The sequence below is a fragment of the Thermobia domestica genome, chromosome 1 (assembly GCF_964235325.1).
Source record: "Thermobia domestica chromosome 1, izTheDome1.hap1.1, whole genome shotgun sequence".
Taxonomy (NCBI): domain Eukaryota; kingdom Metazoa; phylum Arthropoda; class Insecta; order Zygentoma; family Lepismatidae; genus Thermobia; species Thermobia domestica.
The window spans coordinates 174,626,905-174,641,124 of record NC_137454.1 but is presented as its reverse complement, the minus strand read 5'-3'; the positions used below and the strand labels follow the sequence as shown (position 1 = coordinate 174,641,124).

The 14,220-nt window shown below is 36.1% G+C and overlaps 1 protein-coding gene across 1 annotated transcript in view; it reads right to left on the bottom strand.

Moving 5' to 3' along the window:
• LOC145691226 (uncharacterized) overlaps positions 1-14,220 on the bottom strand; it is a 266,108-nt gene that overhangs the window by 153,156 nt on the left and 98,732 nt on the right. The window lies entirely within an intron of this gene.

Here is a 14,220-nt window from a genome sequence, read left to right as displayed (position 1 = left end):
GTGACAAGCTTTTGGAAGCCATGGTTTCAAGATTTTATCTGCACTATTTTAATAATTTAAGAGAAACAAAAGATGGCTAAAAACTGTCTTATCTTTACTCTTAAGAAGAACATTCAGAAATAAATTCGGATAGATTACACATGACAGTTTTAGATATACATACTAATAGAGATCAAATCATAACTTTTGACACATCACAGTCATTAACTTCGTGTTATGAACATGCCCGAGGAATGAACTGAAGCTTGAAACAAAAAAGTTTTCATTTATCAATCTAACAGAAGCATAGGAAAGGCGCCGTTATAAATTGATTTTCGTGCAAACTTTGACGTAACTCTCAAGTTCATATCTCTTTCATTCTATGGGATCTAACGTGTCAATAACTTATTTAACAAGGTTTTCCGCTTTTTTCTTCACACACTCTTTTTAAAGAATGAAACGAGAGAGAGAGAGATGTTAAATTGAATAATATATACGGAACACGTAACAAAGCAAATATGGAAATCAATTTATTATCGATCTCATAGTCTGCATACACAGGAACGATAACGAGTATTACAAAGATAAATATGTGCAAAATTCAACAAAACATAACGAAGTAAATTTCAAGGAGAAGCAGTTTTAAAAAACTTTGCAGCCTATCACCCAGACTCCCCATGTATTTATTACATTACTTTACTAGTTTCCACAAGAGACAGCTACCAATTCCTGCAAGTACTTATTTATTATTAATAGCATTGGACTACACCAGAGTATACTTAGGCTAGTTACTTACCCCTTTTTGTATTACACACTTTCTTTTGAACTTGCAAAAAATCGCAATGAAACAAACTAAAACGTGTTTATTAGTAAAGCAAAATTTAACTAAGAAAAGTAACATTAGAAAGTGGTTGAATAAATATGATTTCTCAAAAGTGTCGTAAGAAATACGACATTATTGAATTTGTTGTTCATGGGATTTCGTTTCCTTTCAGAACTGAAATATAATTAATACTTCAACGAACTAACTAATCCTATACTAGTAAGTAATACATAATTAAAGTACTTAATACGAATGTAATTATAATGGTAAAGATTTTTCTCAATGCAGATCCCTCTAAATTGAACTTAAACATCAACATATGATGTTGATATATATATATATATATATATATATATATATATATATATATATATATATATATATATATAATGTACATGCTTAAAGTTTAGAAAATAAAAAGAAATTAGAAGCTTTCTTCTTATTTTTATCATACTACGTTCAATAGCATTCAAAAAAGTTTTTGCTGAGAACCTTGTACCAACTGCGTAGTATGTTGTGCTACAGATTTATAAGAAATATATCAAAGATACCTCATGTATAGTTACGTCTGAAATTTTCCTTGGACATAGAGTAAACGACAATAGGTGTTTAAATTGTTCCTAACTTTAATATGACCTGTTCAAATTTGAATCATTCTTAGTTTCATAGATTGAAAGTTTAATTTTCTAATTTTTGAAAAAAAAAAGTAAGGAGCTATTTCGTAAGAATTAATTTCTCAAGTTTTACTAATTCCTTGTAATGTACCTATGAAAAGTATGTAATAAAGAAAACTGCTTTTACTGTCCTTCAGAAGATATGCAAAAAACAATCGTATCATTCAATTATGTACTACTAAAGTTTTTTCATGCATTCAAACACGTCCTCAGGTGAATTTATTGGTTGAAAAAAATTCTACATAAAAGCTAGCCATGATATTAATTAAGTGAAATGCAGTGTACATATTTAATATTAGATGGATAAAACTAGCTTATAATCATACATTCACAAATCACCTTTTGTACATGCTATTTATTAGGAACATTTATACAAATACAAGAATACCAGTAATAGGCACATTTTGAACTTTTTTTGTAATTTTTGCACAATAGCTTTGTTAGTTGCTATCACAGCGTTATGAAAGTTCATTCACTTGATAGCCTTTTCCTTCTTCTGTAGAATTCCTGAGCTAAAGTAAACTGGATGAAATAACTGGAAATTTGATATTATTTTATTTTCAAGAGGACCACAACTCTAGCAGTAACAGACAACCGAAAATCGAAGTGTAACAGTAATGGTAATCTTCCGGTGTTAGTAGTAGGTACTTATCTTTCATAAGGAAGACTCCAATAATTATAGAAAATGTACAATAATTATTAACAAACAAATCACCGTACCATACACTTAAATAGGGAATAATTCTAAGAAATTAAAGTTCAACAGAATTACGTTATGCCAACACATTAAACAATATGATCCGAATAACAAAACGAAAAGTATTTATAAAACAAATATAACTACATGAAAGTTAAATCAATAGCTGCCTTCTCACGGAACTCTGACGTCACTATGGTTATTTGGAACTGTACTTCCTTTCTCTTGTCTTTCTTCTCATGGTATTCCTGCCATTATTTGATTATATTAACGCTAAGTAATATTTTTTTCGGCTACCATCTTTTTATCTTGCTTGGTTCTGGCTACATTGAAGCCCGCTTAAATGACCAAGGTTGAAATCCTTTTGCATGGGGGTGGACGAGGAGTACTAAGTGCGTGGTTTTCAGTTGAGCAGCTTGGTTAAATTAATATTTGCTCAACACATACCAGGTTCTCTAATTTTCTTGCTTTTATCGAGGGTTTGCGCTTCCTTCGGGCATCGAAGATTCAGCGTAAGATCAATTTAAAGTTCCAAAGACGGATTTGACAAAACGTACTACCCATGTTATTAGATCCTTCGCGGGACCGAGGTAGTTCAGTGGTAGAGCTTTCACCTCTGGTGTGTGGGGTCCCTGGTTCGATCGCAGCTCGCACTAGGTGAACTTTGTGGTGGACAAACACTCTGTACGTAGGTTTTCAACGGGTTCTCCCGTTTCTTTCCAAGTTCTTCATTCCACTATTTCAATCATTTCTCATGATCACCGTCTCCTTTAGCTAGCCAGTATAATTGTGGGACGTAAACCTGAAAGATTTCATTTTCATTTTAGATCCTTCGTTTCCAGAAGCAGCTAAATAATCTTCATCTTTGTTCAGTTTCAAATAATGATTAAGCTACATTCCGTGTCTTTGGACATAGGAAAAAGTTGAGCCTTTCTTCGCCGATGAAACCTCCAAAACATACAGCGAGTTACAAGCTGTTGGCATAAGACAGCCATTACTGGACACATCCACAATCTTGTTTACCAATACTAGCCACCCTTCTAGAACAGTATCAAAACGCTAAATCCTGCTTTGGTTGTGGAAAAGTTGTTCTGCAGAACATATTCGCTCATCAAAACGTGATCTGAGTTAAACAAGAACGGATTTTTAAACGCTATGAACGAAATTCACTTGCTGGTAACATCCGAGCGTGCAGGCTATTTGTCTATGTGTGTCTATTTGCTCTTCAAGCGACAACTGTCGAACACTTGACGCGCAGAGAGTGCTCTAGTTCATTTACACAAACACTAGAGGATGTGAACTGTAGACCATTGTTTATCTTAAAGGCTCTGTGTCACCTCATTTGCTTATTATTTGAGGAAAGTCTACATTTGCTTTACTGGCACCCTTACCTTAACGCTTTTATTACTACAGTTGTCATCTAAAAGTAACCTCTATGTATAAATAATCCCATAATATTTTTTTAAAACATGTTCACAACATTCCGAAAGTACATACATTACATATAAAAGTATACTTTCTTCTATAAGTAAATTCTTCCATTTAGTATACTAAATGTAACTTATAAATATAAAACACTAATATGAAGTATCACACAGACTAAAAAGTATGTGTACAAACTTAAAACAAGTTTTCCAACTAAAGGAACTTTAAATTTTATTTTCCGATTCTTTACAACACCTTTGGTGCGCAGAAGAAATTCCTACTTGTAAACAAACAATTGAAAAAATGACGTTAATTCTTTAGATTCCGTTTATTATTTTTTGTCCCAAAGATCAACCGATTCATTCAAAAGAGGATAGACAACTGTAGACAGTTAAAAACAAGATTCCACTCTTATTTTCAGCTGAAAAGTTTCCAATGAAACAGATAAAAAATGAAAAACAAGTTCTTAAGAAATGATCCATCTTCTCTGACAGCGATTGGCTTTATGAGAAGAAAAAGACAATCTGACACTTCATTCTTTTATGTTCCAAAAAATGATGTCTTGGTTTAGGACCAACATCTTTAACTCTCTCTCTCTCTCTCTCTCTCTCTCTCTCTCTCTCTCTCTGAAGCTAAGAAAATGATGTCACACTTTCCAGAAATGTCAGCGCCTTGAAAACTACTCAAAACAAAATTAAAAGACTAAATTCTTAAGGGTTCTCAAGAAAGTTTAATACTAGAAAACTTAGTCTTATTCACTATAGTTTTATATTTTTTACAAGTAAAATGTTTAAAAAATCTTGCACGATTCCATTCACGCTCAAAACTTCTTTAATATTTTCTTCCAATATGTGAGGTTTGTTGGATGAGACTACAGATTGTATACCTTACTTTAATGTTATCAGATATTATGTTCTAATTAGGTAAAACATCCTTTGTGTTCCTGTGTCAATTATAAAAGGTATTTTTACGAACAAAATCCGTTTAATCGACGGAAATATCATCCGAAGTTAATGGGAAACGGTATTACAATGGGAGCTTACTTTGGGAAATTTACCAAAATTATTGCTCTTTTCAGGAGGAAGAGCGTGGTGGCTCGGTGGCTCAGTGGCGTTTACATCTCTTGCGTGGAGTACCTGGTTTGATCCCCGGTCAAGTAAATTTGTGGTGGACAACATCGTGTCCGTGGGTTTTCTCGGGGTACTCCCGTTTCCTTCCACTTTCTCATTCTACCATTTCTTTTATCACCTATTTCACTTACCTTAATCATCGTTTCCCTTAGCCTAGAAGGCATATACTTCGACGTTAAAAACTGAAATTTTCTTTTCAGGAAAATGTTCATATTGACACACTATAAGTTGATCTATCGTTTTACAATAGAAATAAACGCGTCTAGGTGAACTGTTAGCGTGTTGACTTCGCAATCAGTAGGTTCTGGTTCGAATCCAATGGCTAGTTATTTTACTCGGATTAAAATGTTTTCTTTCGTCATTCTTGTCGCGTAAATGCTAGTGCAATATCTTTGGAAATACTGTACAATATTTGTTTTGACAGATTGCCTTTCGAAAACTTTTTATCATTTTTTACTTTCAATGTTCCCAGTTTAAATACCTCCCTCATCTCTATACGGGACTTTGCTTTACAAAGGTTTTAGAAAGAAGTATAAGTGAATCCATTCTTTGAAAAATGTTTAAATTTACCACCTCCCAAGATTTTTACTCGACCCAAAATTGTTTTGCCATGAACCGAAAGAGAAAGTATATTGTATCACAGTAAAAGAGGTTCGTGCATTGAAAAAGAGGATAAACAATCGCAGCTACAAGCAATATTACCATGGCAACAAGGCTGACAGCTGTATGAAAAATGATACGAGGTGAAATTCGTCCTTTTTATATATAGAATAATTTGTAAAACCGACATGTATAGTAGTATTTCTTGTAAGGTCACAACAACGTGTTGTCCACCTGTCGCTTTTGACAATAAAATGACAATTTCAATCCTACCCTATTCTATTACATTATGAAAACTTAACAGGTGTCTTTGACCCCAGTGATTCATGAACTGGTTATGAAGTTACTTGCAGATTGTGATCTCCAATACCCTTTACTGATAATTGGTTCCCTCGTTTGCTAGTATGTCAATTAATTTTCATTTGAACCCCAAATTTTATATTGTGCCGTTTACGTCATTCCTTTCTACTCTTATACGTAGTAATAATGCATAACCTGAGGACAATTTTCCGCTGCGAAAATTTTACGCCCTGGGCGCCCGGCACCCGCCTTTGGGTCACGTGGTATGACGTCATAGGATCGTGTGATGTTAGGCAACGCCCTTTTTAGTTACATGGTGTTGGGCAACGCCTCTTTGGGTAACGTAGTTTTAGGCCACGCCTTTATGTGGTAGTTCCACCGTTGGGTCGATTTTGTTCCCTTTTATGGCATAAAAGTTTGGAGATTTTTACCTTTTGATGGAATACAGGTGTAGTATAGTTTACCTTGCGGTATCTAATTTCAAATTTTGCGTCCCGGCGTCCCTAGGCCACACCTCAGCCCCTCTGGCTTACAGAGTTTTACGCTCCGCTTTTATGTTGTATTTCGTTCCCTTTTATGGCATAAAATTTGGAGATTGTTACTTTATGATGGAGTACAGGTGTATGTATAGCTTATTTTGTTCCCCTTTGTTCCCTTATTTATTTTGTTCCCTTTTATAGGTATAAATTTGAAGAATGTTATTCCCTTTGTTACCTTATAGGATGTATGTATAACCTACGTTATTTTTGTAACCTCTGATGGGTAAAAATTGACGCCCCTGCGCCCACCTTAGCATCGCCTTTAGGATCACGTTATGAGGTCACGTGATGTTAGGCCATGCATTTTTTGTTCATATGCTCCGACTTTATGGGGTAGTCATACTGAGGAGTTTATTTCGTTTCCTTTTATAGGTATAACATTTTGGAGATTGTTATCTTCATTTCTTACCTTATAGGTTGTATGTATAGTCCGTTCCCAGGAGCCTTGTCACCTTATGTGGTTATATGAAGGCGTACTTCAGATTATTCCCTTAAATTTGATATGTACTTCGTGATCCATTTCATTGCTGATAGTGATGTCATTTTATAGTTGTATACGTTTCTGACCTAAATAAAAATCCCTTTTCCATTTTTCAAGTCCTACTTCCACGAAGATCTTGAAATTGCGCAAGTGTACCTCTTGTGCCATTGTGGAAACTTTAGTTCACCGAGTTTTCGTTCATTGAATTTGAAGTAAGTTCATTGAGATTCTATCCTCAGACAAGTTTATCAACCGCGTTACTTAATATCAATGGAGTGCTTCTTGATCCGTATTACGCATGAGGATAAAATTGTTATTACTAACTCACTGTTTTATTTTAGCATGAAATATTTAGTCTATGACAGAACAAATAGAAGAATTAGTGGGAGTACAATCACTTACTTGGCCGGGGATCGAATGAAGAACCGCGGACATCAAAAGTATTGTGTTTTCTAAAACTAAGCACGAGTGATGATATCGATATGATTTGTTAATTTTGCTTGAACTTCCCTTTAGCAGTGAGGCTAGAGCCTTCATTTCCAGGTGTTTGAACCTGGGCCAGAGGTGCGTAACTCTAACCACTTAGCTATGAGGAAGCTCAGTTTCTAAAAGTTACCACTTTTCAAAAACTGCAAATGAATTTGTTCTACGAAAAAGGTTAGACAGCGAGACATGAACCTATAGTTTAATGTGGGATCCAAGTTCCCGCAGTGAATCGAACTCGAGTCAGAGGCACGTACGCTTAGCTCGAAAAGATCCCCACGACAATGATACGCGACAAGTAACTGCAACAGTGTCTGTGCATGAAAGTGTATATGCCTTGACAGATTATGCCTTTCGAGGATATTGGGATTCCGTTTGTGACAGTGAAAACCATAGTTACAAACCGCGATACGAGCGCTCGTTTGGAGACTACATAAACTACAAAGGAATATCTCTTATGGAACAGTAATTTGGCAGCTTGTTCCAGAGTGTAGAAGATATTTTCTTTGATTAGTGATCAAAAGCACGACCTACTTGTGATTGAAGCCCACTCCTAGACAACGTTTTGTACGTTTCTTTTTCAATTTTCTTGCTGTTTCGTGTAAACAAAGGACATTTCAGCCCACATATGCTTAAGCAACACTACCTGAAGCAAAGTGTGTACGAATGAGAAAGCCAGCCATGTTCTAGCTTACATTACTTTACGAATATTTCTTTTCCTTTGCGCGGTTTGCTACACTATTTCGCGACTGTCCCAAACAGTCACAATATCAGGGAAAGGCAGAGTTCTGGATTGACTCGATGAATTCCATGAGTTGCTGCAGTCTCCCACTAGAAGGCTAGTTTACCAAACAATGAAACGAAGCCAAAACGCACAATATTCTTTGTAGTTAATGTGCCCGCAGTATCGTTCATCTACAAACACCAATGTAGAGCTGCAATGGCGAACCCTCTCAAACTGGTGTTACTGATGCAAAGTGTACTTCCAAAACAAGTGTACGCCCAATCGACAGAACCGACAGTGGACGAACGACAAGGAATTGAACACATGCTGGAGATTTTAGACAACCACGATGTAACAAAAGTGAATATGGATGAGACTCTCGAAACCAATAGACACAATTCGAGTTGTTTCATTTTGTGGTAAATTAGCCTTCTAGTGAGAGACTGAAACAACTCATGGAATTCATCGAGTCAATGCAGGACGCTGCCTTTCCCTGATACTGTGACAGTTTGGGACCGTCGCGAAATAGTGTAGCAAACCGCGCAAAGGAAAAGAAACTTTCGTAAAGAACTGTAAGCTAGAACATGGCTGGGCTTTCTCATCCGTACACACTTTGTTTCAGATAGTGTTGTTTAAACAAATGTTGGCCGAAATATCCTTTGTTTACACGAAACAGCAAGAAAATTGAACAAGAAACATACAAAAAGTTGTCCAGGAGTAGGCTTCAATCCCAGGTAGGTCGTGCTTTTGATCACTAATTCAAGATGAAATCTCCTACACTCCGGAGCGAGCTTCCGAATTGCTGTTCCATAAGAGATATTCCTTTGTAGTTTATGTAGTCTCCAAAAGAGCGCTCGCATCGCGGGTTGAAACTGTGGTATCCACTGTTCCGAACCGAATCCCAATATCCTCGAAAGGCATAATCTGTCAAGAAGGATGCACTTCCATGCACAGACACTGCTCAGTTACTTTTCGGGTACCAATGTCGTGGGGTCTTGCCCTATTATTCTGTCCTTCGAACACACGTTTGTTTCGCCCGAGTCTTCCACACTTCGTCCCGTCCACACCATTATATATATATATATATATATATATATATATATATATATATATATTCGCGATTACATCATTGATTGTCCTTTTACATTTTACCTTATATTGATATATCACACATGCCGCTTCTCATTTCAATACCTTACGCTTTATCCAAGATCGCGGTTTTCAAGATGGCTGCCAAGTCAGTGTTATAGCATATCAAATATCTTGATATCATTTTGGTACTGCCCATCCTTTCCGTTTTCGACATAAATGGGTATCTTGCGACTTTTGCCTTATATCATATTGTCGCGTGGTGCGTTATGTTGCGGAGCATATCTCCGCTGTTTCTGGATGGGGATAGCTAAAATTTGGCATTTTTCTTCTTTTCTATTATGTGTCCTCTGGGCGAAGTTTGAGTCGGATCTACTCCTGCCTTGTTCTGTACGTTGCTTGTCAGCACGTTAGAAACATTTTCATTCATTCTTTTATCATTACAGAAACTTAGGTTAGTTACATGTTGACGTTGGTCCCGGGTTTGGTTACTAGTATGACGACAATAAAACGTTTTAGCTGTAAATCTATTTGATATATGATAATTCTTTTACGAATGATCGTGTAGTCATTTGATACCGTTAAATGTGTAAGCGATTCCTGATTTTGGAATTCAATTTTTAATTCCTGCTTGCTCTTTCTTTCCTCGTTTTAGATATTTATCTTTGCCGATCCCTTTTTTGCTTTACCTTACCTTTTCCTGTTTGAATATGGCTAACTCTGGGTTTACTGTCTTGCGAGAAATCAATAGACATTATCGGCGTTTTAATCTTCAAAGACGAATGCTGGAAATTCAAATAAATGCTCCGACCAGTGACACCGATATTATTGAGTGGGCTTAGTCCTCCTTTCAACATATGTTGGATTACTTATTGAAAAATGTCGACGAATCATAGATGGTTGGATTATCTATTTTATCTCACGATGAGAAGAACAAGCCGTTTTATTTATCTTTTAGGCGTGCAAGTAATGTGACATTGGAGACTTTATGGGCTTCATTCGATCGCATTTTGCAAAGTAACGATAGTTTTCTCAAGAACGAACCGTTCATTGTACATTATCATGTGGATGTGCCCCGTGGATTTGGATTAGTACGTCAAGGTCTTTTATCAAACGACGAGGTGTTACTAAAACACAAGAATGGCATTTTACGAGTAAAAAACACCGGCAAGAAATGTTTGGCTTATGCAGTTGTGATTGCTATTGGACTGAAAAAATACAAGGATGCAAACAAGAAAGTTTACAATCAATATCGCAAACAGCACAAGTGTGATGTTATCCCAGACTCACTTTTGTCTAAATCCTCAGTGAATTTAGAGCATGGGCGATCCGTGGAAGAATTGTGGCAATTTCAATGCTGCTTGACCGATTATAAAATCACCGTATACACCAGCTTTCCCGGAGAGGATATTTTGTATGAAGAGGCTGGTGGCGAAGACAAGATTCCAATCATTTTATTGTGTATCAAACCTCATTATGATATCATAACGTCATTAACATCCGTTTTTTCTAGTAACTACTACTGTGTTGCATGCCACAAAAATATGATCATCGTACTGCACACGTCAAAAACTGTTCGGCCATGTGTGAGAAATGTTAGCAGAAACCGCCATGCAGTAAGACCAACATGGAGAAACAGTGTCCAGTATGTAATCATGAATTTTATGGTGAAACATGTTACGCAAATCATCTGACTGTACCATATCATAAGGACCACTCAATATGCAAGATGGTGAAACAGTGATCCAAATGTTTACGCATATATTCGTTTGTTCTTACAGGTAAAAGACAACATGATTGTACAGAATATTTTTGTAATGTGTGTCATAAACACGTTTTGTCTTCTCATCAATGTTACATGAAGCCTGATACGACTCAATTAAAACCTGGAGTTCCATCAGCATTACATGCCAAGAAGGCTATGATTGTTTTTTATGATATTGAAGTCACACAGGATTCTTTCTTTGATGATGATTGGGTTTATTCATAAGCCCAATTTACTGGTAGCCCAGCAAGTATGTTACAACTGTGTTCAAGATGAAGATACACCATCCGTGTGAAGTTTGTGGACAGCAGAAAAATATTTTTCAAGACGATCCCATCAATGACTTTCTTGCATATCTACGTCAACCTAGACCCAACATCAAACTTATTGTATCTTTGGCTTATTTTATTCTTAAATCTTTAGTGGAAGAACATGAATTGAAACCTACTTTGATTTTGAGTGGGGTAAAAATTTTAAGCATGAAAGTGAATCAGTTATCGTTTATTGACTCCTTAAATATCATGTAAATGGCTGTAAGTAAATTATCCAAGGCATTTCATTTACCAGCGACCAAAGGATATTTTCCACACTTTTTAATCCAGCTGCAAATCAATCGTATGTGGGAAAGTTACCGGACATTCATTATTATGGTGCAGATGAAATTAAAGTGGATGAACGAGAGAAATTCATGACGTGGTACAACGAACACCAGAACGATAAGTTTATTTTCCAAGAAGAATTAGTGAAATATTCTATCCAGGACGTCAATATACTTCCAATTGCTTATGTATCTTTTATGACCACGTTTGAACAAAAAAAACCACGTCAATCCTATCCTGGAGGCTATCATTTTGGCGAATGCTTGCAATTTAGTATTTCGACGAAATTTCTTAAAACCCAATACTATTGGCATTCTTCCTGCACGAGGATACCGTCACAGAAACAACCACTCACGGATTGCTTTGCAGTGGCTTGTCTACATGTAAGAAAAGGAGAGACATCCAATTCTACACGCAGCAAGAGGAAAAGAAGTTTTTGTTGCTGATTTTCATTTGGACGGTTACTATAAACATCCCGACACTAAAGATGAACACGTGTATGAATTCCAAGGGTGCAGGTTCCACGTCTGCCTTCTCTGTGTCCCTACAGGCCGTGATCCGCCCACTTATGAAAATTCCGAAGAGACTATGAACTATCGTTACGAGAGAACACAGCATAAAATTAAATTATTACGATCCATGGGATATAAAGTACATGAAATGTGGGAATGTGAATTTCGTCAAGTGTTAAAATCTAATCAAGCCTTGGCCTTTTCTTTAAGCACACATCCTTACACTAATAAGAAGCGACAGCGACAGAGACAGAGACAGCTTCCATGGTGGTCGTGTTAATGCCATTAAATTTTATCACGTCGCAGATGAAAATGAAGGCGAAGAAAATCGATATTTGGATATTGTTTAGTTGTATCCGTACATCAATAAATGTGGACGGTACGAAATAGGGCACCCACAAATTTATCTACAGGGAGATCCAGAAATGCCTGCCATTCAAGATGTCAACGGTTTAATGTAGTTAAAGATTTTGCCTAGTAGAAATGTCTTTCATTCAGTGCTCCCATTTCGCTCAAATAAGAAGTTGTTCCCACTTTGTGCTTCTTGTGCCAGAGCATTAAATCCAGATTCTGAATGTACACATTCCGACAGTGAACGAAGTTTAACAGGAACGTGGGTGTCCCATGAAATTCAAAAAGCTATTGTACTAGGGTATCAAGTAATTGAAATTTACGAAATTTGGGATTACAACATCACCGTATATGATCCTGAAACCAAGACTGGCGGTTTATTCAGGGAATACATTAACATATTTTTGAAATCTAAGCTGAAAGCTTCTGGATGGATGGCCAATTGCGTCACCGAAAAAGAAAAGCAGCAGTATATTCAAATGGTACAACAACGTGAAGACGTAACTTTGGATGCAGCAAATATAATGACAAATTCAGCACGTCGTAGTGTTGCAAAACTCTGTTTGAATGTTTTCTGGGGACGACTCGCTATAAGAGATTTTCAGCCAAACGACCATCATTAATGACCTCAATGAATTGAATAAAAAATTAACTGCTTCAGATATACAAGTCTACCAAATTTTGCCTGTCAATGATTCGTTCTTATGCCTTTATTGGCAGTATGAAGATGATGTTCCAGTACAAACTCACAATGCTAATGTTGTCCTGGGGGCTCTTACGACATATCAAGCTCGTTTGGAACTCTACAAATATTTAGAACTGCTGCAAGAAAGAGTGCTATATTTCTATACAGATTCTGTCATATTTACGCAGGGACCATTAGGGCCCACAATAAAACCAGAAGTATTTCTTGGTTCAATATCAAATGAACTAGAATCGGTAGGCCCAAAGCATGTATTAAAAAATTCGTGTCTGGTGGCCCAAAACAGTAGGCTTTAGAACTCTACGACCCCGACACGAAATCAACTAGTTATGTATGCAAAATTCGTGGATTCACACTCGATTATACAGCAAGCCAAAAGTTATATTTCAATAGTTTGGAGCAAATGATCGTCAATTAGTCTAGTGAAAAAATCTCCATTAGCACATCACACACAATTTACGGAACTCGGGATCATCATCTTGCCACGAAACATGAAGAAAAGAAGTAGAGTTTTAACTATAAAAACCGCCGATTAATACCCGATACATGCGAGACATTACCTTATGGGTATAAAAATGCCAAAACAGAATAAGAGCCATATTTACCCTAATCCCACCAACATCACCTCCCAAAGACGAGCAAAGAGTCAAACGTAACACGAGACATGCTTCAGCGATGCAAGAATATCATCTGCTACAGCGGAGAAAAATTCAAGTGACAACATCCTTCCACCTTGCAGAAAACAGTGGAGAAAACGAATGCTGGTACGTCATACTTGCTTTTCTTTTTCTCGCCTCACTCTCTTGTTGTACCTGCTAATTATATATATAATGACTGATGTTATGTTCTTGTTAGATGTTAATAATCTGTTTCTCTTCCTTTACAGGAAACAAATAAATATAACCACGTATATTCATGTTTTATTTTCTCTTTACAGAATTTGTACACGTCACAGACACGTCTTTCCTAAAAGAAAAATAAATGTATACAAACATGGAGAAAAAGGAATTCTGTATTTTATTTCACATGCTAAAAAATAAATCAGTTTACCGGTAAAATAAAATTTCTGAAGTCAATGTTTTGCGAAAAACTAATTTTTCGTTACTAAATTTTTATTTAAGACTTTTTTCGTGTACAAAATAAAATTCTTTCAGAAAAGTTTTCTGTACAAAACAAAATTCTGTTTCAGAAAAATTTTTATGTATAAAACAAAATTCTGTTTTAGAAAAAAATTGTGTACAAAACAAAATTGTTTCAGAAAAAAGTCTTGTATAAAACCAAAATTGTGTTTCAGAAAAATTTGTATAAGAAACAAAAATCAGTTTTCGTCACGAAACTACTCCTAT